Here is a 26,720-nt window from a genome sequence, read left to right as displayed (position 1 = left end):
ATCATTAAGAAAGAAAACGGACTCCAAAAAAAGGAGCATGGAGCTGCACCGTGATTTACTTTAAAAAAAAAAAAGGTTTGCCACACACTTATCAACTACATGGGTGCTAAGGAGCAAGGAGGAGCGGGTAAGGGAAGGAGTTGCTGGCCAGCAGCAATCAGGCTGCTCGGAACACAGGCTTATACTAGAGAATTCAACCTACGTTACCAGCTTCCTGATAGAGCAGTGTCTCTTCTAGAATGCTAATGGTAGTTACAGTTTCCTAACAAGCAGGACAGACATTTATTAATAAAACACCTTACTAATCCTTGAAAACACTGGTGCAAAAACATATTTGACTGGATTTATCCACTGTTTACCCTAGTCCTAGCCTGTCATTAGTTTATCAGGAGATATTTCAAAACTATATGGACCCGATTTACAAAAAATTTGCAAAGACCCTGCAATGTTCTCTGCGCGTAACCACTTTGCGCAAACCAGCATGCAAAAGCTTGTTATGCACGTTCTGCGTATTCATGGAATTCCAACTACAAAATTACCTTTGGCACAAGTAACGGCTAGAACGCCAGTGACACGCCCTGGCGCAAAGCAGATCCAGCCACATATTGCAGCAACCTTTGCAAAGTCTGCATCCCTGCCATCATGCATCCCATCAATGCTGCAGGTTGTCACCCCTCAATCGAGGAAGCACCCCAGTGACACTGCATGCTGCCCCCGTAGCTCCTGAATGCACCCCAAGAAAATGTGTTACATGTCACATAACACAAGTCGGCCGCCGGTGAATCTGCGTGTATGTATCCCCATAAATGACGGCTGCAACCCGCTAATCTGCATACGCACACCCTCAACTTAAACCGGCACCTCAACTACGTGCCATCACCCTTACATTGCTATGTGAACGCTACCTCTGCCTGTTGGATCCTATGCGCACAGTGCTCTGCGCCTCTTATCATGTGGTGGTGTGTCCACAAGGGTTGCGTGTTGGGTTCCATGAGATTCTGTTTGGTTTACGCTTGACTGGCGTTTGATTACACTGGGTGGCCCATCCCTCAAAACGTCCACGTTCTTCATCATTTTGACAGGAAAATGGGAAATATGCATGTCCCGCACCCTATGTATCTGTCTGCGTAGGCCCGTCCCACACTTTGTGTGAAGTCTGCATGCAAAAAGGTGACAGACCTGCACAGAGTCCCTGCAAGGTTCCGGAAATGCATGCAAAGTCCATTCCATGAATCGATGGATTGGGTTCTGCTCCCTGAGTAGGGAGCAAAGTCACTTTTCAGCACCCGGTAAATTCTGTAAATCAGGCCGTAAGTGCTATAGAAAAGTCTTAACCATAATAGACACACGCTCTGATTCACACAGGACATTAACCCACAACAATAAAAACCCTAAAGGAGAGTGTCCAGATATGCCAAAACCACATTCTAAATGGATAGCCGCAGAGCCAACTTCTTTAAAAAGATGATTTCCAGCTTCCCCTATTTTTTTTTCCAGCTGCCGCATGGGTGATGTACACTGCAATCAGTGCTCAGCAGAAGACTAATGTGCTGACAGTTTGGGCTCGCTGCTGCTAATGCTGATTGGCTGATAGCAATGTTCCCTTTTTAATGCAGTAAATTGGACTTCTTGCTGTGCTCAGACTTTTTCTAAAAAATGTTTCTTTGCAATCCCCATTGATAACAAGGCAGGTAAGCCACGTATCCAAACTCAAAACATCTTGAATATTGCTTAGACAGTAACAACAGTTTGCAGACGAAATTGTGAGATTCTTTGGAAAAAGCGATGTGTTATTTGGAATGGATGCCAATACCCTCTAATGCCCCCATCTCTCGTGAATGGCCAATATTTGTCAATAATTGGGTTTATTTTATTTTCAGGACATCAGTTAAAACCTTTCACAAAATCAGAAATGGTCAGGGTCCAAACATGGTTATAAAATAGAAAAAGAAAAAATTATATTTGTGTTTACTGTTTACCGCGATACCAAGCCATTGGCAATATCTAAAAAATACCACATTGCTGTGCTTTGAGATGTTTCACAAATAAGACCCAATATTCCCCTGCGATACATTTGGAAAGCGAGTAGTGGAGGAATTTTTATTTCGCCCCAGTGATTCTGCAATGATAGCTTTCATTGGTTCGGACAATGTGCACGAAATGGAGGGAGATAGTGACAAAGGTGGTGCAATGTAGCTCTGCCGGGTTAGCATGTGCCACTGCACAATGTTGTGGATAAAGCACATCAGGGGTCACATTACAGAAACATTGCACTGGTGCAAGTGCAAGGTTGCACAGTATTAGCACTATGGCAAAGTGTGGCCTATTTCTAAAAGCACTGGGACATATTATAGAAAAGCATTGCAGTTTGGCATGGTACAAGCACCAGAAGTAAAATTGCCATAGTGCAAAAAGGATACATTTTCACTGCATTTTTGCAACAGGGCAAGGTTTTCTAGGGCAAACTTTGCCCTGGTGCAAAAATGCATCGGAAATATATCTTTTTTGCATTAGAGCAATTTTTGCCCTGGAGTTTATCTCATGCCAAACTGCACTTATCATGGTGCAATGTTTTTCTATAATATGTCCCAGTGCTTTTAGAAATAGGAGAAACTTTGCCCTAATGGTAATACCGTGCAACTTTGCACTTCCCTGGTGCAATGTTTCTGTAATATGGCCCCTGTTATTCAGTAAGTGCTATTCATCACCAAAATTCTGAATTTGCTGGATTGTATGCCTGTTTATTACACGGCCCGTGGTAGCGGCCGTGTTGTTATGGTTAAGTTGCTAAACTCATAGGAAGACCACTTTTTCAGCGGCTTATAACTTCGCTCCCCCTGTAGGAATCATCACCAAACTTTGCAAAAAGAAGTATATGGCTGGGTCCGAATCTTTTCGCCAAGTTGGGTGAGGTTTCGTGCGGGGGGGGCAAAGTTATAGGGTGGTCCCAAAAAGGTGTTTTTTTCCATAGACTGAATAGGGAAAGACTTTGCGCACAGCTTGCGGTACAGCGCGCTGTCAGAGAACTTTGACGCGGCCAGTGGTTGGCTGGAGGGAAGTGTGCTGTGCGTCAACAGCTTTTGGGAAACAGCGCCATGGTGTATCGGAAGACAGTGCAGCAGCGGAAGGGTCTGGAAAATGTACTGTACGCCATGTGTTGACGGCAAGAAGGGAGGAAACAGGTGGGGGAGTGAGAAGTGGTTCATGTGACATATGTACATAGGTGGAAGAAGACAGAGGAAGGCCTGCAGTATTTGTGCGTATTGCGCCAATTTGCGGATACCTAGACAGGCAAGTACTTTCTGTGGTGATTGGAGGCAGCTATCGTAACGTCCCGATAGCTTCTGCCGTGACCTGTTTGCAGCGACCTCTTTTCGTGGTGAGTGGTGGCAGGTGAATTTCAGAAGGCGAGTGAATTGCACATGACATAGGTTGGGTGGGAGCGCGGGTGGCTGTGCTGTGTGGATAAAATGCAGTAGTTGGGCACATGGTGGCATGCATGGGTGAATGAAGTACCGATGGATCTGTGGAAGGATTAGACTATTGGGTGCATGGCCCAAGGCCATAGGCCGTAGGGCAGGCACTCAAGAGCATAGGGCTTCAGCATACCCACCGCCGAAATGTATGTCTGATTCTGCATCTGGTATAGGGTGCCATTGCATAGTGTGGTGTGTGCAGATTGGTTTTAGTAGGGCCAGTGTTGTGAACAGAATGTGGGTAGGTTGGCAGTGACACAATACTTTGTGAATGGAAGTGGGTATGCCCATAGTATGTGAATGAAAGTACACAGGGATGCAGAAGAGCATGTTTTCTTTTTACATTATGGTAACTGTTGCAATTTGTTGCTACATAGCTCCATGGAGGTGCACAGGTTTGGTAGGAGTGCTGGTAGCAGTGGTGTGTATGTGGACTGTCATAGTTTGTGACATGCATGGTGGCATTACGTTGCAGTGGGTGTGTTCAAGGCCTAGACTATTGGGTGCATGCGCTCAAGATCCTAGGACTTGAGGACACCCATGACAGTAATGCATTTTTTTACTTTGCATCAGTTAGAGGGTTGTGACCTGTAAGGAATGGTTGTGGGGCACAGTTCAGACACCATAGATCAGCAGAAGTGAGATGCCATGCGTGTATGTTTGGTTTCGCAGGTGAGGTCACTGTTACAACATGGTAAAGTTGTTGATTTTTGGTTGGAGATGGTGCAGTGAAAGGTCATGCAGTGTGGGCACAGGGTGCACATTGCCAGTATGGAAGCGGGTATGGTTGAAGTGTGGAAAAGGTTTCAATGTGTGGTTGGTGATTGTGCAGTGAAAAGTCATGCAGTGTGGGCACTGGGTGCAGAGTATGCATACTGTCAGTATGGAAGAGGGTATGGTTGAAGTGCAGCTTATATGTGCTTGGCTACTGTGCTGTGTGCAGATTTGTTGAAGTAGGCCCAATGTTGTGAAAATGTTGAGGTTAGGTTGGCAGTGACACAATACTTTGTGAAAGGCTGTGGTTAGGGGTGGTGGAGGCGGTGGTATGTTTGTGGATTCTGCTAATTGTGACCTGTTTTCGTGAATGGGTGTTTTATGGTGTGGGGTTTGGGGTGAAGTGCTGCTAGCTACGTATGTTACGTTTGTGCATAATGTTAGCTGCCCACATGGGTGCATGCATGGATCCATTGTGTTGTGCTGGGTGTGGTTAAGAGTGGACTGTTGTGTGCATGGCCAAATGTGTGCTGGGTGCACCTCAGGATCTTTGTGGATGCTGAAATAGTGCATCCTTTAGCAGAAGTTTCTGGTGGAGGGGCTTTCGAAACAAAGGGACCGTGCAGTGAAAGTGTTCAACGGTAAATATGGAGTGGTGTACAGAAATGATAGTGTGCAATGCAGAGGTTCAGTATGTGATTGGTACATGCATGTTTGAAAATGTCACAGCAGCCAATGAGGGAGTGTTGGAAAAATGCCAGTGGAAAGGGAAGAAGATGGTATGGTTGAAGTGCAGCTTATATGGGCTTGGTTTCTATGCTGTGTGCAGATTTGTTGAAGTAGGCCCAATGTTGTGAAAATATTGTGGTTAGGTTGGCAGTGACACAATACTTTGTGAATGGCTGTGGGTACGGGTGGTGGAGGCTGTGGTATGTTTGTGGATTATGCTAATTGCGACCTGTTTTCATGAATGGGTGTTTTATGGAGCACATTTCAGATGCCATAGAGCATCAGAAGTGAGCTGCCATGCATGTATGTTTGGTTTTGCAGGTGAGGTCACTGTTTCAACAGGGTAAAGTTTTTGAGGTGTGCTTGGAGATGGTGCAGTGACATTTCAAGCAATGTGGGCACAGGGTGCACTGTTTTCATACTGTCAGTATGGAAGAGGGTATGGTTGAAGTGCAGTAAACGTTTTGATGTGTGGTTGGAGATGGTGAAGTGAAAAATCATGCAGTGTTGAAGTAGGCCCAATGTTGTGAACATGTTGTGGTTAGGTTGGCAGTGACACAATACTTTGTGAATGGCTGTGGGTAGGGGTGGTGGAAGCTGTGGTATGTTTGTGGATTCTGCTAATTGCGACCTGTTTTCGTGAATGGGTGTTTTATGGTGTGGAGGAGTAGGGGTGAAGTGCCGCTACCTATGTATGTTACGTTTGTGCATAATGTTAGCTGCCCACATGGGCGCATGCATGGAGCCATAGTGTTGTGCTGGGTGTGGGCAAGGGTGGACTGTTGTGTGCATGGCCAAAGGTGTGCTGGGTGCACCTGAGGATCTTTGTGGATGCTGAAATAGTGCATCCTTTAGCAGATGTTCCTGGTGGAGGGCTTTGAAAGCAAAGGGACCATGCACTGAGAGTGTTTAACAGTAAATATGGAGTGGCGTACAGAAATGATAGTGTGCAATGCAGAGGTTTAGTATGTGATTGGTGAATGCGTGTTTGAAAATTTCACAGCAGCCAATGAGGGAGTGCTGGAAAAATGCCAGTGCAAAGGGAAGAAGTATCGTGTCTGCTTTACTGGGGTGTGGCCCTCGCTGTGCCACATCCTGCCCTTCTGAGCATGGAGCCTTCGCAAATGGAACTGTGGGGATTCTCCAATGAAGTGTCGAGGGTGTGGTTCACAGGAAGGGGCAGTGACATAATTAGCCAAACTTCAATGCCGTGAGGTTGGCAGAGATGGACAGACGCCGAGTGTTGATAGTGGTTGATACCTTTGTGCACGATCTGCACAGGTATGCCGTGAAAAGAGGCTTTGATACTGACTTTCAGTTGGAAGGAGTGCAGGGTTTTTGAGGCACAGTGTATGAGTGGGGTTTCGGGTGCTTCGATTTCCTTTGCACATTTGTGGCCTCTGTCAGTACTGTTGATGTGGTGGTCATGCATTTTAGAGCACTACATTTGGGGTACATGTCGTGCTCACATTTGCTTGCGCACCTAAAAAAGTTGATGATAGCAGTGATGCAGATGTCTCCCACTGCCAAGGTGATTTTCTCATCGATAACACCAAGAGGAGCATGGGACCATACCAGTGTAATTTGTCCACAGCCAGAGGTCGGGAGATGTTGGATAAACAGAAGCATGTGTGACTTTATGTGCAATGCTGGGATGTTCTGCACTGACTATGAAAGCATTAATAACCAGCGAGATTTGCAGTGGTTCCAAGGAAATGGTATTTTTTTCACCTCCATTGGCAATGGTGGTTTTTTTGCAACTCTGCACAAAGCATTGCAGAGAATCTTGTAGAAATGTAAGAGAAGTGTTCATCTTCAGTCGAGAGAAATGTCAGGAGGAGAAGTAGACAGTCAGCAAAAGAGAGAACACAAAATGTATGTACGCACATACAAAAACATGACTAAAAAAACACAAAATAAGTGTTTTTAGAGACAGTACTAAAGACACAATCCCCTACCCTGTTTTACATTGCTCACCACCCTCCCACCCCCTGCCCCTCCTGGTACGGTAACTCTGTGGATTCCGCAGTACCTTGAGGATTAGATGTGCCACATCCAGCTCTTTTCATGATGCAGCTATGAAATTGGCAATGTGGAGGCTAAGCCATTGTGCAATGTGGTTGCTGGTTGTGGTGTGTACACAAAGAAATGTAGGAGGCTATGGTGAAAGTGTGCAACGTAAGGGGCAGGTATCCCTTTTGTATGCATGCACTGCACGCACTTGCTTAACGTTGCTAACATACATTCTGTGCTGCTTTTGTGGGATCACTTTTCTGACATTTGTAGTACATGCATTACAATGGAAAGACCATTTTGTGAAGTCTACAACGTACGTGGCAGGCATCCTGTTGTTAGGAATGCAGTGTGTGTATCATACGATATGATGTGATATGGTATTCTGTGGCATTTGTACAGCGCCTACAAACAAGTATGTGAAGGTGTGACGAGGAAAGGGAGGCGGAACAGAGGCCAAACAGAGACATTGATCCCACTAGGCCAGGTGACACTGAGAGAGCACAAGTAAATGGGAAGGGGGAGGGCAAAGTGGAGTAGATGGGAACAACAAAAAATAGCAATACGTGCAACTACAGCTGGGGCTGGCAAATGGAAGGAAAAGCGTAGACCTCAAGTAGTGGCTGGACTGTTAAGGTTGCAGAAAACAGTCCCCAAGTGCGCGGGTTGGCAGAAAGCCAGTACAGGGGTGGAACTGTGGGGAGGGAGGGAGGTGGCCTGTGGCACAGAGTACAGGGTGGGTAGGAAACCAGTGCACAATCATTTTGAAGGCAGGAAGTGAGCTGGGGAGAGGAGGGGAAAAAGAAGAAACATGTGGAAAAGTTTTGAGGTGCTTCCATACCCTAGGATGGTTCTCCTCAGGGAGGCAGAGAGCCTGTTCCAGAGGGAGGCCCCAGCAGAAGAAAGATTTCTACCACTAACTGGTTGCGTGCAGAAGCAACTGACCCTGAGGGAGTAGGAGGCGGATGAGGGAAGAGCTGGAGCAAGCAGATATTTAGGAAGTGAGAGTGCAAGTTATTGAGGTCCCAGGGACAAGACGGCAATCTGCATAAGGTACAGGGCTTCCATTTTATTCTTCACAGACACTGGGAGCTATTGCAGACATTTTAGTTCAGCAGAGATACGATCCCTGGCATTCAGGCCAAGGACAAGTTGCGCTGTCCCCTTATGGATGAGTTGCTGAGGGCGCAAAGTGGAAGCTGGCAGATTTAAAAAGAGGCTGTGGCAATAGGGCAGCGTACAAAGAACCACAGCCGTGCACACACTGGCCTTTTGGGAACTGAATATAGGTTGGTAATATAAATTCAGTGGTGGCTTTGGTGCCAGCTTTTTACAATTTATGTAGGAGGTGGGTTAGTGAGGAACACATTTCGTAGCATTGTTGGAAGGAAAGAAGAGAGCTCCTGTTTTACTAATACACTGTACGATATGGGTAATTGAAAATATTGCAAGCAAATACCAGTAAATTGCCACTTCATGGTAGGAGATGGGAGGAAAACCAGTATGCTTTTCAAACATGTAATGGACGCTTACAGCCAGATATCATGTGCAGAGGAACTTATAACAGCGTTGTAAACATACTGCCAAAGAAATGTTCATACCTTTCTTTTGTGGTGATGGGTGCTCATGTGGATGAATGTGCATGCACAAATTGTGTAATGTTTGATTGAACTTTCCACTGGACGTGCTTTCCAATGACAGCAGACTTGCAGGCTGATTTTGTAACGGTAAATATGACGTCTTGTGGAGAACTGACAGTGTTAGATGCTGACGTCTTGGATGACATTGGTGGATGAGTGTGTGACTACTTAACAATACCCAATAAGGGCATGGAGGGAAGAGGATCTCGGAAAGGAGTGTTTTTGCTTTACTGGGGTGCAACCCTCACAATACTTTGGGAAGGGCACATGCCACATTCTGAACTTCTCACCATGCTGGCCAATGAAAATGGCACTGGGGGGATTATCCAATGAGGTACTGAGGGTGTGGGTCATAGGAAGGGGCGATAATACTGGTATTCATTACTCTGCGTAGTGAGGCTGGCTGACATAGAGAAATGCATTATGTTGTCTTTGGGTGATGCCTTTGAAATAGATCTGCACAAGTATGCCCAGGAAAGAAACTTTCATGACAATTTTGGTTTGGAAGCAGTGGACGCATTTTGGTGTGCTGTCGATGACCTCAGTTTAGCCGATATGCATGCACTTTGCAGAGAAATGACCAGTTCTGCTACTGTGCATGTTGTCGTCATGCACTGTGGTAGGTTGCAATTGGGTTACGTGTCTTGTTTACGTTTGCTCCGTCGACTCAAGAGGCTGATGAATGTAGTGAAGAGGCTTTTTCCAAATGCCCAGGTGGTTTTGTCTGCCATACCGCCGACAACATTATGGACCACTCATATTGGCTGTTGTACCCAGCCAGAAGCTGGAAGATGTCTGATTAACAGCAGCATGTCTGAATTTATGTCCGCTCATGACATGTTTTTCTGTAACAATGACATTAGTTTTGCAAATGCGGAGTTCTTCCAATCAAATGGCATTTTGTTGTCGTCCATTGGTAATGCTGTTTTGTTCGCTCATCTCCAAGATGCACTCAAAAGGTTCCTGTCAGATTCTGAGAACGAAATGAAAGCACACAACAGTATGAAACCAAAAACGAGCACTTTGTGTGGAAGCAGCTAATAACAAAACAAAACAAAAAAAAAACACTATGGCTCTTTCAGAGCCACCCCTTCAAACGAAAGCCCTTACCATGGTTGACATTTATTCCCACACGCACGCGCACATGCAGCACGAAATCCAGCAATTTTCAGGCCAGTGGCCATGGAAATGGAACTGTGGAGGCTGAGGGATTGCACAACAACATTTCTGGGTGTGATGTGTATGCAGGGGACTGTTGTACAGAACTGCTAGTGTTAGATGGAGAGCACACGTGCCACAATCTGTGTTTCAAACCATGCTGGCCAATGGAAATGCGACTGTGGAAATTGTCCAATCAGGTGGTCAGAGTATGCGTGACAGGAAAAGGTGGCCATATTTTGTTTCAAAACTCTGTGTAGTGAGACTGGCAGAGATGGCGAGACGCAGAGTTTTCATAGTGGGTGATCCCTTTGTGCTAAATCTGCTCCAGTATGCCGTGGAAAGAGGCTTTAAAGGCAATTTGAATTTGGAGTAAGTGGAGGCTTTGTGGTCCGGTGTCGCTGTCCGTACTTTCAACCATTTGCTTACAGATTTTCGACTTGCGGCCACTTTTGCTACTGTACACGTTGTGCTTGTGCACTATGGAGCATTGCTTTTGGGTTCCATAGCCTGTTCAAGTGTTTCCCGTCAACTCAAAAAGTTGATGAAAGCAGTGAGGCGCATGTTTCTCACTGCAAAGGTGCTTTTCTCATGTATACCACCAAGTCCAGTATATAACTATTCCAATGAATGTTGTTGGCAGCAGAGGTTGGAAGGCGTCTTATCAACAGAAGCATGTGTAACTTTTTGCGTGCTGCTGGGATGTACTCCTTTGAGAATGACAGCATTGATTATCGATATGTGCACCTTCTCAATGGAAATGGCATTTCATTGACATTTTGTTTTCCAATCTACAGGCTGCACTGAAGACACTATTGTAAGAATGTGAGGCGAAGTACACAAACACAAACACTTATGAAAACCCGAAAAAAAATCATTTCTATGGAACAGCTCTTTTGAGAGCCACCTACAAACAACATCCCCTACTGTGGTTGACATTTATTCCCCTACTCCCGCGAGCGCATGCTTAGAAAAGTCTGTGGACATCGCGACAGTTGTACATGTGACATACTTGCCTTTTGCACATGGCCGCCATATATTTAGGCCTGTGGAGTACACAGGATTATTTAATAAGATTTCTGGGTGTGGAGTGAACGCTCAGACTGTGGTACATGGTTTATTTGTTGAGCAAAATGCAGAGGGTGCACTTATGGCTGTGTGTTGCACCAGCCACAGCGTATGCTTTGTGGCAGAGTTCTACATGCATTACTTCACAGTGAAGGGATAACATAGTCCAGTGGGAGCTCATTGTGGATTGTACCATGTGGATTTGTACGTGTATGGAGTACCTATAATGAAGTGATTGATTTTGGTTTGTCTGAGTGAGACTTTGGTGACGCGCGATCACAACAATATTATTGTTGTTAATTGTGGAGTGAAAATTGCACAACATGTAACACGATTTTCAGTGCCGTTTGAACTGATGGAGACACTTGGCCAGGTCATGCGCCTGTTTACGATCTCCTGCATAATTTTTGATCCCATTACGCAGACACCTATATCGGCACGTTATTTTTCATTTGGTCTGGAAATGGAGAAAGCGCAGTACACTGTGAAGAAGTGTATTTGTGCCTTTTTACGACTTGTGCCAATATCGTACTTTACAAATGGGAATCTGACGTTTCACAGCACGAAGAGTTTTCCTCACAAATAGCATTCCTCCTACTATTACTGCATTTCTGTTTTCTGCATGTCCTACAGAAATTGGCTTGCTGCCCTTTTTGGAAGTATAAGAGTAATGTGTGTGCTAGGTGTTGCGCACTTGCGCTCTTGAAAACGCACTGCAACACGTAAAACCATCTCTTTCAAGAGACACCCATTTCTACCCATTTCGACTGCAGTGTTTTCCACAGTAACACGGTTCCTTCTATTTAGCACACAATCTGTGGAGGGTATACGATGTGTGGCACCCCGCCTCCCTTCATTGCCACTTACATTGTTGCACTCTGAAAGGAACTTTCTTTACTTACCTTTTTTCCTTTTCCAGTTCATTACTATTTCTTTTGGTCTTGTAACACATGCCACTGAAGGACCGAAAGGCAAGGCCGGTACGGAAGGGCCACCACCTTCAGGGATATCATAGGGGACATGCACAGAGAGGTTAATGTCACTTGTCATGCTCCCAGACGAACTCTTCCCAAGCACTTCAAAGTAGCTTCCCTCTGTAGAGTACCGGGTTGCAGTACATGCATACTACAATGCACTTTGGCAGGTAAGGGTCATTAGCGCAGCATATGGTGTACAAGGGTTTTTTAACACTCCAGTACCATACAGGAGTGCCCCTGTTGTAGGCCGCAATCTATGTGGAGAATGCTGTACATGAAATTACCCTACTGCATTTTTGGCTGGGTAGTACCCTGCCAACTGGCCCCTTATGCTTGCATTGCTGTTCTCTTCACATGTGGTATGGACAGTTGATGTTACGCCATTAACTGTAGGACTAGCATGCACGGAGATTAATGAATTGTGAAATACAACAATGCTTACAACAAGTAGAAATGCAGCTTCAGTATGTGCAGGAGGAAGACATTTATTAAGCATGACCCATGCAGCTGCAGTACTTTTTTTTAGGACATGACTCTTGGATTTAACCCGTTCCCCTCAGCCAACTGGTCCTTGCTCAAAAATGTGCACAATCTTTTAAGTGCCTACGATGTAGTAACAACTCTTATAGTAATGTACTGCTCATTATTAACATCATAACAAGGTCAACTGTGATGTTCCCTGCCAGAACCAAACTCCAGACCACTGCTGCACCCCTCCAATCCCTATTTTATTTAGTATTTACAAACAATAGGGTTAGCTACAAAACATCATACCATCAGCATTTATAAACGAAGAGTGTCATGGTTCGGTTTGTACTCTTGCCTGCTTGCTTTCTCCTTTTTTACCAGCAAGGCTCTATGTTGCACCAATGAACACTCCTGTGTTTAGTCAACAGGATTTACAGGTGTAGGCATGTTGGCCTGTGTTGAATGACAAGTGCAACATTTGGTAGCCTTTTTTTGAATCCCCTTATTTTACAAAATTAAAAACTGAAAAAAAAACTCATAAAAGGAATAGACACAACAAACCCATACTTAAAAAATGTATTGTGGACAAAAATTGCATTGCTGAAGCCCATGGTGCACCTGTATTTATTGGGGCAATTTGAACTGGAAAAAACATTCCATTTGTTTTTACATAATACTAGTTTGCACAACCAATGCCATTCCTTCTAAAAACAGCTTGCATTGGACATTGTCAATTTCTTGTGGAATTTGTGAATCAATTCCTCAGATCTTACAGGAGACGTGCTCAGCACAGACATGAAAACGCAATAAAGCAAAGTTATAAAGATGCGCATAGGTATGCTAAATATTGTCTTAACTCCATGGAAGAACCAGCGTGCCCAGAAAACCGCCATTGACAGCTGGCAGTATTTCTCTGTCAAGTAGCAATCGAGTAAAAAGGTCATTAACAAAGTTCAGTGTGTTTCTGTTGTGAGCTGTTGCAGATGGAAGCTTCCAATAAAGCATCCAAAACTTTTGCAACCTCTAATTTGATTCAGTACCTCATCCAGTTCCACTAAAACAATGTGGAGGAACACTATAGTAAGGCTAATTTCCATCAAAATGTACAAACCCATGGCCTATAATCTTCACACAGGTATTTGCTGTAGAAAAGCACATCTGTGTCACTCTCTTCTACTTCTCTTGCTTCCTCTGTTCCAGCCACCTCCACCCAACCTCCTCCCATCCTTCATATACCCAATCTGCACAACTGTAAAGTAATGTGTTGGAAATATGACAACTGCATCATGGTGTGATGTTGCACCCTACATAGTTACTCAAGACCTATTTTACAACACCAAAGCAATTGCTGACATAACAAATACACAAAAAACTATTCAGTGGACATTTGTATTATCCCCTTATTTTACAAAATTAAAACAGACAAAAACTCATAAAAAGAGTAGGCACAACAAACCCATACTTCAAATATTATTTGTGGACTGAAATTGCATTGCTGAAGTCCACAGTGCGCTTGCATTTATTGGGGCAATTTGCACTGGAAAAAAGCATTCTATTTCTTTTTTACATATTGGTAGTATGCACAACTAATACCATTCCTATATTCTTTATGAATATATATTTAGAAATAAAGCCAATCAAACATATTTGTCATGAAATTAAACACTAAGGGCCCAATTCTCATCAAGGTGTTAAGTACCAAAAAGGATTTTAAAAGACTTAACAACCTTTTCAGTACTTAAGACCTATTCTGAAGGTTGCGCATTCCTCCGAAGTCGGAAGGAATGCACCACTTTCGGAATACATGTGGCGGTTGCTGGGATGGGTTGGAAACCAACCTAGCAACCGCCACATTCATAAATGGGCTTTTTGGAAGCCTATTCTTGTGGCACTCTGCCAGTTTAATATGTGCGCTAAACTAGCGCACATATACGGTACCCTTTTGGTGCCGTTAAACTAGAGGAGTGCCACAAGAAGCCTTGTTTGGTGTAAATGAAAGTGTTCATATACACCGCACAGGTGCACACTTTCATTTACACCAAAGTGAGCAGCTTCAACGTTGCATCCTCCAATGTTGTAGCTGCTCGCTTTAAATGAAAGTGTTCACATACACCACACGGGTGTATATGAACACTTTCCTATACACCAAAGTAAGCAGCTCCAACATCCTGCAATGTTGAAGCTGCTCACTTCGGTGTATAGGAACGTGTTAATCTGTGTTCTCGGCAGCATTTTTGTAAAATAACAAATATGTCGTCATTTTACAAAAATGCTGCCGGGTTGGATTGCGCCTGTAACACCTTAAAACAGGCGCAGTCCACACAGAGCACTGTCGTGCTCTACGAGGACGCCCAGGCCCACTTGAGATTACTATTGGAGCCTGGGCGTCCTCTTTTGGCACAGTGAATCATGCTGTTTAACACCTTCACTGTGCCAAATTGAGAATAGGGACCTAAGTTTCACAAAACAACAAACAAATGAAGACAATGTATTTTCTCTTATTTCTAACCACACAGTAACACACTCTAGCAAAATAAATCTGTTTAAAGCACACATATTTTCAGATCACCCCACTGCAGAAAAAAAATCTTTTAAAGCAAACATTTTCAGATCACACCAAAAAGCACTTTAACACACAGCATAATTAATTATAAAAGTGTTCTACACAAAATCAAATTTCTACTGCTCCGTGATTATTCTTTTATTTTGAGTGCAGGAAGTATACTTAGTGATTCTATATCATGCACCTCACTGAAATACATGTTCTTTCCTCATAAACAACTTCCAATAATTGTTCCCACCCATTTATACAGCAGGACCACTTCATTGTTAACAAATACAGAAAGATGCAAAAAAATCACAAAGCCCTATTATCAACATATTGGGCCTCATTACGACCCTGGCGGAAATCGCGGTGCTAAATGCACCGCAGAGCACGGCGGAAAGCAGCCGATAGCGCCATGGAGGTTGGCGGATTTTCCGCCCCATGCCGACCTTGGCGGGGCGGTAAATCCCCATTCCCCATTTTACCCTTCCCCATTCCCATTTTTGCCCTATAGGGTATAATGGGAGTGGGGAAGGCGTTAATTGCGCCACCGCAAAATACGGTGGCGTAATTAACATCAAGGTCCCGTAGCGCCATGGATTTCTCCGCCCGGAAAAACCAGGCGGAAAACGTTCCATGGCGCTACGGGAACTCGTAGTAGGGCGGACGGGTCCGCCGCGAATAACGCTGGCGTAAACCCACTCCGCCAGGGTCGTAATGAGGCCCATTATCAAATAAATCCTTCAACAAAACAGTGACAAATAACTGATTTATGCCAATCATATTTTGTCACAGGTAACATGAACTCCACAGTGTAAGTTCCGCAGTCAAAATGAGAAAAATAGACAAAATGGTGAGTTTAATACTTTCCAAAAAAATAAAAGCCGAAAAAGAGGACTATACTGTTAGAAAACTAATACAAAGTCTGACACATGTTCACTGCAACCTATCACAAAGAAGTACACAGTTACAATATTAACACCAGCTAATTAGCAACTCTGAAACCCTGCCCAGCATGTCTAGTAGCCGCACCTATTCAACGCAGCTACCAATCTTTCTTGTAGCCGTGGCTACATGAACATTTTCTACAAACTGAAAACCAAACTAAGCCAACCTTCAAAACATGAAATAAGACAAGAGACCACCTAGCAGACAAAATAGCACACAAAGATAAAATTCGGATCTGTATCAACATCAAAATATGATTATTGAACAGAAAATGTATGGTACAATAGGTGTGGCTCTAGCAGTAGAGTGTCTATCAGAACAACCAGAACAACCAACGAAAAGGTAAAAAAGGACTGACGTGCCCATGCATGTGCTTTGTTATAGCTGCAGTTACAGAGAAGCGTCACCGGTCTGGCTGTTATTACACGCGGCTAAGACATGTCCACGAGCACTCAACGTGCCATTTGCTGGTATATAGCCATGGGTAGTAGCGCCATACACACGGTGGCTACAGGATAGTCACAACTATAAATGTTAGCCCGTTACTGTGGCTAGGCGCAATCCTCAATAGGCCAAACATTCCCTTTTTTGTATAGCCGTGGTACTCTCATATTAAAACCCTCTTGTAGCCGCAAATATCACACATCCATGAACACTCGACATGCCATTTGCTGGCATATAGCTGCAGCGGCACAAGGTACCACTTTTTCATTTTGTTTAACTTTAATTCGACTGGGTCTGCACAACACTACACTTACTTTCAAAACGTATCCATTTACAGATAGTGGTGGAAAAGAAATGCCTGAGTGAATGGAACCTTAGCAAATATTAATGAAACATAACAATATGGAAACGTTTATGCATAGATTAGGCATTGTCCAGCATTAGTACTCGTATCCACAGAGAGGGCCTGCAGATTTTCCCTAAAGGGGCAGCATTTGCCCCGGACAAGACTGGGCCCTTTAACATTGACCCCAAGGGTGCGCACTCAGACTGATTGCAGTATTTACTGGGGGATTGCATGCCATGTCAGTGTTCAGTAGGTCCCTAACCAGTCCAGGGTCATGGAATTTTTGCTCAATAACATCAAAATTTGAAGCAGCTTCCTTCCTTTTGGAAATCCTGGTAAGCCAACGTTTTGGTCCATAGTTATAGATCTAAAGCCCCTCACATGATTTTACCATTGCAAACGCTTGTTAACGAGTGCTGCCTTCATTTTGTGTCTTTTTGTAAACTGTTTCAGGACTCTATGAAGAAAGATTGACAGAGGGGCAAAATACCTATTATGGATATCTTGGATGTTGGGTGAGTCCTGGGCCTGCATGCTAACTGTCTTCTTAGGTAACCCATTTGTTCTGAGGGATCCAGCTACCTGCAAACCGCTGGCTCGCCTGGGGGGACTTAGGAAGATCGGAGTGGGAAACTGTGGGGGCCCCTCTGGGACAGGACCAGTGGGTACAGAGTGGTGGGTTGTCATGTTGCCCCTTTGGTCATTAGTGGCAACAGGTCTTGTCATGTTGATATCCTGTTTTGACTGGGGGGGGGTTAGTACAGAGGTCCTTTGGGTTAATCAGGGCCCCTTTCTCTCCCACCTGGTCAGTTAAGAGTCTCCCTGTGCCTTCTCTTCCTCCAGTAGATTCAATTAGGGACATTAGCATGTTTTTAATTGATAAAAGTTACACCATAACCTTACTGCACTTGCAGTGGCACTCCCTTTGCCACCCTCCCCTTGTTTCTCATACTTGTTGGGAGCTATTTCCCTGACCTCAATGCAGGATTAGTTAGGCTTTTCAATGGAGCTATATCAGTTGCACCTTATGTACTTGTCAGATTCCCACCGAGTACAGATCGCATGTTTAGAACTATGTAAACTATGGGCTGATTAAAAATCACACATTTATACTCATGTTAGGAGGTGATAGAGCCCTTGTCATGATGCCCACTCCCGGGGAGCCGGTTCAAGCCCTGCGTCCCCGAAAGCGGACATCCAGTCCCCAAGGAAGGACCCAGCAACCCCATATAGGGGCCCTTTGGACAGTGTCCTGGCACCTATGGCGCCAGGCTCATAAAAGACATCAGTCCTGGCGCCATAGGCGCCAGGCTCATTATGGGAGTGCTTGGGTGCACTTACCTGATGCAGACCATGCTGCAGGATCCCGGCCTCCTTGAGGCCTGAAAGGAACTACTTTACCTGTGGGACTAATTTACCATCTGGGCGTGGTCGGGGAAGGATACATACCTGATTGGAGGAAGGATACATACCTGGAACTTCTTCCAAGGCTATTTAAACCCCATCCGAACAGCCACACGTGCTTCGCATTGTTCTGCATCTAGCAGCTGGACGCTCACCGTGTCTGCTCCTGCATCCTGACCTCTACCACGCCTGCCAGCATCCTGGATCACCTGCAAAGGAAGAGAAGAAGAGAACCGAAGAAGGAAAAGTCCTTACCTGCTAAATCCGCATCCCGGAGACATCTCGCCGACAATCCTGAAAAGGAAGACTTTTATTTAAAAGCTCATCGAGTCGATCGCTGCAGCGCCGCATTCCACTCACCTTTTCAGGGCGCATCCATGTTCAGCAGCGATCATCCGGATTCGCAGTCACGCCCCAGCGCCTAGGGAGAAAAAGACCAGAACAAAAGGTGAGAGAGAGAAGGGAATAAGGAAAGCTAAATCTCCATGTTAAGACTTACCAGTTGATTCAATCCCTTTTCATTTCGGGTCCGCGCCGCATCCTGGCATTTCCGGACCCTGGCCCCTAAGGGGAAAAAGAGACATCAGCGTTAATGAGCGAATGAAAAGACATTACCAAAAAACGCTCATTAAAGACTTACCTGTTTTCTACAAGGATTTCACCTCTCATCTCGGGTCGGTGCCTGTTCCCCGGCATTCCGTACCCCGGCCCCTATGGGGAAAAAGACACTAGCATTAGTACATTAATGCATGGACACAAGGGGAACCTCTTATCAAAAAACTTACCTGGAAGCCAAGCAAGTTTGGTTCTCACCAATCCGAAAATCCAGTGAAGTAACTGGATACCAACGTGCCCCTGCATCAGAAGCAGGATGGAGAGCTCGTCCTTCCAGACCCTAAGAAGGATACTTCTGCGAGCCAGACAAGCCAGATTTGGGGGCCCGGTCCAGTCCGTCTTCTGAACCCTGCGCATCACCTTAGAAGAGGTCACAGCAGCGCTAACCAGGTCAGTGCCTCCGTGGGAGTCAGGTGAGCGTTACAGCCCTGACTTAGCAGAGTTTTGGGTCAGGTCAGCTCCAGGGTAAAGTGTTTCTCCAGCCAGCCTGACCCGGGGGGGGCGAGCGACTGGAATTTCAGTATACATGAGATCAGAGTGGCTTTGTAAAGAGAATGAACGTGGGGCTGTCAAACATGGGGCGCTCACTAGCCCCTCCCTATAATGTTGGTATGGTTGGCAGAATGCAGGGGTTGGCCGACTGCCGCCCCCTTCTGGATCTCAGGGTCCAAAATGACTGCACTACATGTGGGTAGAGTGTCAGGTGGCTCCACGGTCATAACGCTGTCAGTAGAACCTGCATTTTCTCCCTCTCCTAACCTCAAATTAACAGCAGCGCTAGGTACATCCAAGAACTGTTGGAGGGAGATCCTTATCCTCTGCAGTGTCCTCCCTCTGGAATAGCCTCCCTGCCGCCCTCTGCCTTGAGCCTGACCTTCTGAAGTTCCGGAAACTCCTCAAGACCTTCCTCTTCTCCTCCTCCTTCGCTCTCCCTCTACCCTGCTAACCTAGCTCTCTGCTCTCTCCATATCTCCCTCGTCCTCCTTACAGCTTGCTGACTGGCTTTCTGATGTCCCTCTGAGTCTCACCGGTCCCAGGCACCCCCACCAGTCCTCTCTCCCACTTGCCTCAAGGCCCTACACCCACCCTCCTTCACAATACTTAGAAATAACCCAAGAGAGTGCCTATCTCTGCACTTACCCCAGTCTCCACCGACTGGGTGCACTTGGACCTCACCCTCCATGTTACTGTCTATGCACTTGTACGATCCAAATGCAACATGCCTGAAGATCGTCTGTCTGTTGTCCCCTGTCTTCTCCCCCTTCATTGCACTGGTAAAACGGATCGCTGTGTCTCACTGTTAAATGTACTTTACGCAGTTACGCTGCCTGTGCAAACTATTATCATCTCAGAATTTCAAAGGCTTTGAGCAACTGTTGTTTTTTTCCCCTGTTCCCAACCTCCTTGAGTGCTTTGAAACACTTTCCTGTGTATAGGCGCTATATAAATAAACAATACAATACAATACAATTTCTACAATCAACAGGTGGACCTCACCGAAAGTTTTGGCAGGATTGATAGTGCTTCCGAGTTCTAGCACAGCAGCACTAGGTCATGTAAAAAGGACTGGTTTTGTATTTTGCTTTGGCCCTCTTCAGGGTCAAGAATTTCCATTTTACGCCCAAGGCGAGCTCAAGACCCGAGCCGGGCCCAGGGCCCTATGCCGGGCAGACACATGTGCCTCCTCTGGTTCCCCAGATTCCTGAACAGTTTCTTGATTTAAAAGAGATGGCATAATGATTGACCAGGCTTGAAGTAAAGGCCTCCCTTCCGCTTGGGGGCTTGGATGGTACAATATAAATGGTATAGTCTGTAAACAGTGCAGTCAATAAACAGGTTAGATGACAGAGAAAGTATCAAGGTGTCCAATGATTCGCTTTACTGGGTTTCTAGGCCTTGCAAATCCCACAATGAGAAGCGCTGTCAGACAGGGCTAGGCAAAGCAGGGCAAGCACAGACATGAAGCGGGGGACCAAAAATCACACCGCCCCCCTCAGTTCACATAGGAGGTTGTTGGGATGAAACGATTCATCTGCCCCTTGCGGGCTCACAAACACCCCTGCGGGACACCACCACCCTGCACCCTTTGATTCCTGTGGGCTCACCCTCACAGGGACACCCGGCAAGTTTTAAGAGTTCAGTGAGTGGGTGGGAGATGCAAGCAGGATGTGCTGAGATGCCAATCAGGAAGGAGAGCTCCACACCCCTGCAGGATGACAGCACCCCATGCCCTTTTCTCGCCACGGGCTACCACTTTTAAGCGCGGGTAGCAAAGCCACGCAACGGGTGGGTGCTGTGTAGCCACGGTTGTAAGATTTAAAATATAGCAGAATCTACATTGATTGATTACATCTGCACTGGCTCTTTGCTGCAAGTGAGACTGCCTCCCTGATGATGTGATAAGCACAAAAACCGGCTGGAGGAGAACATCATAGCTGTGGAGGTTAATTGTGCAGGGAATCGCGCCCCTTGCATCCAGTGCTATATATATATATATATATATATATATATATATATATATATATATATGTATTACATGGCCATGGTAGTGGCCATGTAGTTATGGTTAAGTTGCTGTTTCCATAGGAAGAGCACTTTTTGGGTGGCTTATAACTTCGCTCTCCCTGGACGGATCCTCACCAAACTTTGCAAAAAAAAGTACTTGGGTCACTCTGAATTTTTTTGCAAAGTTTGGTGAGGATTCGTCCAGGGGGGAAAAGTTATAGGGGGGGTCCCAAAACTTTTTTTACCCACATATACTGAATGGGAAAAAACTTTGCGCACGGCTACAGCCCAAACCGCTGGACGGATTTACACCAAATTTACGGCAGGAGCGGCGGCCTGGTCCCAAAAGCTTGCTTTTGTAAATTTGGTGTAAATCTGTCCAGTAGTTTTTTTAAAAATGACCAAAATGTAAGGCAAAAAAATTAGTGATATCTGTGTTCGCTTCGCGGACGGACTTCCCTGTTCGCTCCGCGGACAGCACCCCGATTGGCCCATGGCCTTGCGTCATGTTCGCAGACATGCAACGTGTTCGCTGATTGGACGGCGAGGGCGTGGAGCGCGTCAGATTTTCTGTGGCGCTCGCCATCTTGTATTCGCAGTCGACCGCGTACAGCGCAGTGAAACGTGGATAAAAAATTGTATTTAGTGCCGTGTGTTGGTGTGTAAGAGTGTTTGGGGAGGGTGGGGGGGAGTATGAGATAGGTTCAATGTTTTGTTTTTTTATGTGCTAGACGTTTTTGTTGCGTTCGATTTGTCCACGGAGAACACGGCTGTTCTGACATTTTGTAAATAAACTAAATGTTGGGGTGTTCAGAGGACGGATTATGTGTCATTTTTGTTCGCAAGGAAGGTAAAAATGAGCTATGAACACTTGCGGTGTACTTAATTGTTCGTAAATACACAAACTGGGGGTGTCCTCAGGAAGATGTCCGTATTGTAATCTGTCTAGTTGAATGTGTTCTAAGAACACTGCAGTGTCCCGAAATGGTTGCAATTACACAAAATGGGGGTTTCTGAGAACGTTGTTTGTATTGTTCGTTGTCAGGGTGAAAGTGTTTTAAGAGCACTCCTTTTGTTCGCTAATAGTACAATTTCCTATGGGCGTCAACTTACTTTTTGCCCACTAAAGAAACGATAAATCCGGCTGGTGTGTGCCAACATTATGTGATAATCCTATGACTGGCGCTATTGACCTGGCTGACTTGCTTTTGCGACACTAAATCATATCTCCCGCCCCTAAGCCTGATATTATCAAAGCATTCATATTCCCCGCCTCTCTCTGTGACGTTACAGGGTGCGTAATCAAACGCGCCCAGTCGTCTCCAGTACTACGCGACTTTACACAGAACCCGGAAGACAACACACATTGTCACAACACAGCGCGCCACAATTCGGAATATGAAACTGTGATTTAAAAGCAAACAGCAAGATTGTAAATGTTGTAAAGTACATTTATTTGACATCAAATGTTTAGAGAATATTCAGCAATTTGCATTTGTCTTTGTTGTCGATCCGCAAAAGTTCATGTTGAGCCACGCGATGTTCCTTTGCGGTACAGAGAGTGTTAGATCAGCTTACAACTCAGTGCACCACAATTCGGAATATGAAACTGTGGTTTAAAAGTAAACAGCAGGATTGTACATTTGGTAAAGTACATTTATTTCACATGAAATGTTTAGTGAATATTCAGCGATTTGCTATCGTCTCTGCTGTCGATCAGCAAAAGTTTATTTGGAGCCGCACGTTGTTCCTTTGCGGTAGATAGGCTGTTGGTTTATGATAAAAGCAGTAAATGGTCGCTCTGATAATCGGAAGGTTGCTCCAACAATGAGCCATTAGACCACCCTATTGGTTGGTATGTTGTTTGTAGCCGCAAGTACTGCGTAAGGGCATATTGGTCCTTGGCGATTGTCCCATAAAATGGTGAGGGTCATGAAGTTGCATATTTGGACCTGCACCTGGCAGTTGAAGACCGCATCCGCTGGAGTCTGTAAATCGTGACATAGGCAAAATGGAGCCACATACCTGTTTTAAAAAACACAAATTAGTATCACAAGCCGATCTTCATTAAAAATCATCATTTTATTTATTAGGGCGTGAAAATATTTGCTATCGAAGATAGTGCAACAGAGTATGTTAATAATAAAATAATAATATTTTCCCATTCATATAGCGCTAAGAACCGTGAGGTATCTAAGCGGTGCTTATTATTAACCACGGTGTGTGCTGCTCATTAATCGACCACGGAAGGATGAAAGGCTGAGTTTGGCCTTGCCGGGATTCAAACTTGCGTTAGCAAGCTGTGCACGGATGTCAAAGCGAGCGCTGTACTTGCTGTGCCACTTGACAGGCTACAGTGAAGTGGCACAGCGAGTAGAGCGCTTGACCACCTATAGACCGGTTAAATTATTTCTATTAACCCACCCTGTGTCGTCTGCCTTTTTCAGAGCCCTCTAAACGACAGGGGATCAATTCGGCGGTGATAGTGCGCTGTAGAAAACATTATACCACTTTCAACTAACAAGTTCAACTTGAGCGGTCTTTAATGCTACGCTATTGTAATTATATTTGGTATAAAATAATCTAAAGGGTTACTTACAGTACAATTGCAATTTCCATTGTCTACGAGTAATGCAGTCCCAAAATACGACTCCGCGTGTGCCAACGATCTTTCGCATAGTGATATAACATATAAAAGTGGTTTCGTTTCAGAAATTTCATCTTTATCTTCTCTTACGTTTTAGCAACTCTCCATCAAGAGAAGTCTTTCATCACAATTTCTGTCTGTCAAGGTCAAAACACAATACAACCTTATAGTCCGCTTCGTGAGCCTCTCCGGGGCCCGAGAAAAAAATGGAAGCAGCTGACCTACACTGTGAACGAGCATAAATTCTTACTATGCAACATTGTGTGTAAAGCCATCTGTAGAAGTTGTGGAAGCAGCTGACCTTCACTGTGAACGAGCATAAATTCTTACTTTGAAACATTCTGTGTAAAGCCATCTGTAGAAGTTGGTTTTTGCACGCCATGTTTGTATATTGTTTGCGTGATATTAAAAAAAGTTTGTTTAAAGGACGTTATGGTTCTAAGTACAGCCGAAAGACCCCTGAAAATCGCAAGTTATGGTAAGCTTTGAAAAATAACTGGCGCCACCACCGTGCACTGCTAAGACTAACACCCAGGACATTAAAGATGACATCGCAAATGTCATTGATGAAATCACTGATGACATCACGTGTGTATGTACTTTTCATGGAATTTGTGTACTAGGGATTTTTATTATAATGTTGCGAAAAAAGTGTCAAGGATATTGCAATAAATATCATACCGTTATTAGTGCTTTGAACGATGCATTGATATAAATAGAATTGTATTATGGGATTCTATCTAGTATACTGAGCTACTAATGGAGAAACATAGCATTGTGTGCAGAGTACAAGATGAAAGTATAATATGTGTAATGTTAATATGTTGAATAATGAAATAATAATTGTCCTGAAATGTTCGGAAATTCACAAAATGGGGTTGTTCTGAGGACGTTATTCGTATTGTGTGATTGCTTAGCTGTATGCAATGAGGGAATGGCACAGAGAGTAAAGTGGACGCCGTCTGCGGACACCGCGGCTGTTCGTGGACAGGGCGTGCTACATCCGGGTTTTTCCAGGAAATCCAACATGGAAAGAAGACTGTACGGATCAGCCAATCAGATGTCGAGGTTGTGGATTTGTGTTGAAAGAGACTGTGTGTGGTGAAGATGGCAGATGTGGAGAAAGTCAGGGTGTTGGTGCTCGGAGATATGTTTGTGCATGGTTTACAGCAGTACGCTGAATGCAGGCATGTTGCAAAGAACTTTGATGTTAAACGAGTGGAGGTGGTGTGGAGCAGTGTACCTGATTGCAATGTACAGGGAATTGTACAAGTTTGTGAGGATATGGCCACGATGAACAGTCCGCATGTGGTAGTTTTGCACTATGGTGCTTTCCATTTGGGCAGCGCCAGTGCCCCTACTTTGTTGGCTGATTTGGAACGCTTGGTTCAAGCAGTAATGAAGATCCTTCCAAATGCAAAAGTATTTTTTTCTGGATTACTACCTAGGGCAATATGGGACAATAGTTCAGTTTTTTGTCCTCAGCAAAATATTGCTAGGTGTGTCATCAACCGAGGCATGTGTGCCTTCATGCTTAGAGCTGGTATGTTCTTCTGTAACAATGAGAATATTGATGCCAGTAATGCTGTTAATTTTAAAGAAGATGGCATTTCTTTATCTTTTACGGGAAATGCCTTTCTATTTTGGAATGTAAGGGTTGCTTTGGAGAAGGTTATGTGAAGATTTTAGGAGTAAAGTAAGAAAAAAAAACAAGAAAAAAAATACAAAATAACAGGTGTCTGTCAGAGCCAACTTCAAAGAGGAAATGGGGCACACTATTTAAATTTACATTCACCACGCTCAGATTTTCGATGTGTCCACGGACATGGCGGTAGTCCGCGGATATGAAAATCACTACGAGGGGGTTAGTATGTTCTATGTTACATGTATATGAAGTCAGGGATATTATGGTTAAGTTGTGCACTAAAAACCTATGAAATTCAGTGAAAAAACTTTGTTAAAGGGACGTTATGGTTAAGTTGCGCTACTAAAAACCTATGACATTCAGTGAAAAAACTTTGTTAAAGGGACGTTATGGCTCAAAGTAAAACCGAAAAACCCCTAAAATTCACCAGTTATGGTAACATAAGCAACCATAACTCGCGCCACCGTGCACTGCTAACACTAACACCCAGGGCATCAAAGATGACATCACAAATGTCATTGATGACATCACTGATGACATCACATGGCTGGCTCTCCCTTTTTATCCTTTACTGACATATCGAAGCCACATAGTTTTATTCAGTAACAGTCAGGAAGTAAAAATTGAAAAGGTACTATATTTGTAGACTTAGGGTCCAGTCACATCATATGAAACATATACATAGTGGAAGATACAGGCTTGAAAGAGAGCAATCCTTTCTGTGCATGAAGATAATCATTATGATTATCAGCACTTTCTCATAGTTTTATTTTTATTACTCTACCTTCCCTCTATATGCTCATATTTGTATACATTATACTCACTCTCCATAGAGTGAATGGGAAAACATTTTTGCTCGCGTCTACAGTCCAAACCGCTGGACGGATTTCCACCAAATTTGGACCTGGAGCAGCTGATTGGTCCCGAAAGCGTGCTTTTGCAAATTTGGTGAAAATCCGTCCAGTAGTTTTTTTTAAAATGACCAAAAAGTAGGTAAAAAAAAATTAGTGATATCTGTGTTGGGTTTGCGGACACACTTCCCTGTTCGCTCCGCGGAAAGTGTCCTGATTGGCCAATCGTCTTGCGTAATGTTCGCGGACATGCAAAGTGTTCGCTGATTGGACGGCGTGGAGCGTGAAGCGTGTCAGATTTTTCGGTAGCGCCCGCCATCTTGGATTCGGGACGTCCCCGGACAGCGCGGTGAAACTTTGTTCAAAATGTGTATTTTGTAGAGTGTGTTGGTGTGTAGGAGTGTTTGGGGAGGGTGGGAGTGTATGAGATAGGATGAAAGTTGTGTTTTGTATGTGTTAGATGTTCTTTTTGTGTTCGATTTGTTTGCGGCCATCACAGGTGTTCTGAAATGTTCTAAATAAACTGA

The sequence above is a fragment of the Ambystoma mexicanum genome, chromosome 1p (genome assembly GCF_040938575.1).
Source record: "Ambystoma mexicanum isolate Mex_15411 chromosome 1p, UKY_AmexF1_1, whole genome shotgun sequence".
NCBI classification, from domain to species: Eukaryota; Metazoa; Chordata; class Amphibia; order Caudata; family Ambystomatidae; genus Ambystoma; species Ambystoma mexicanum.
Note: the sequence above shows the minus strand (reverse complement) of the source record.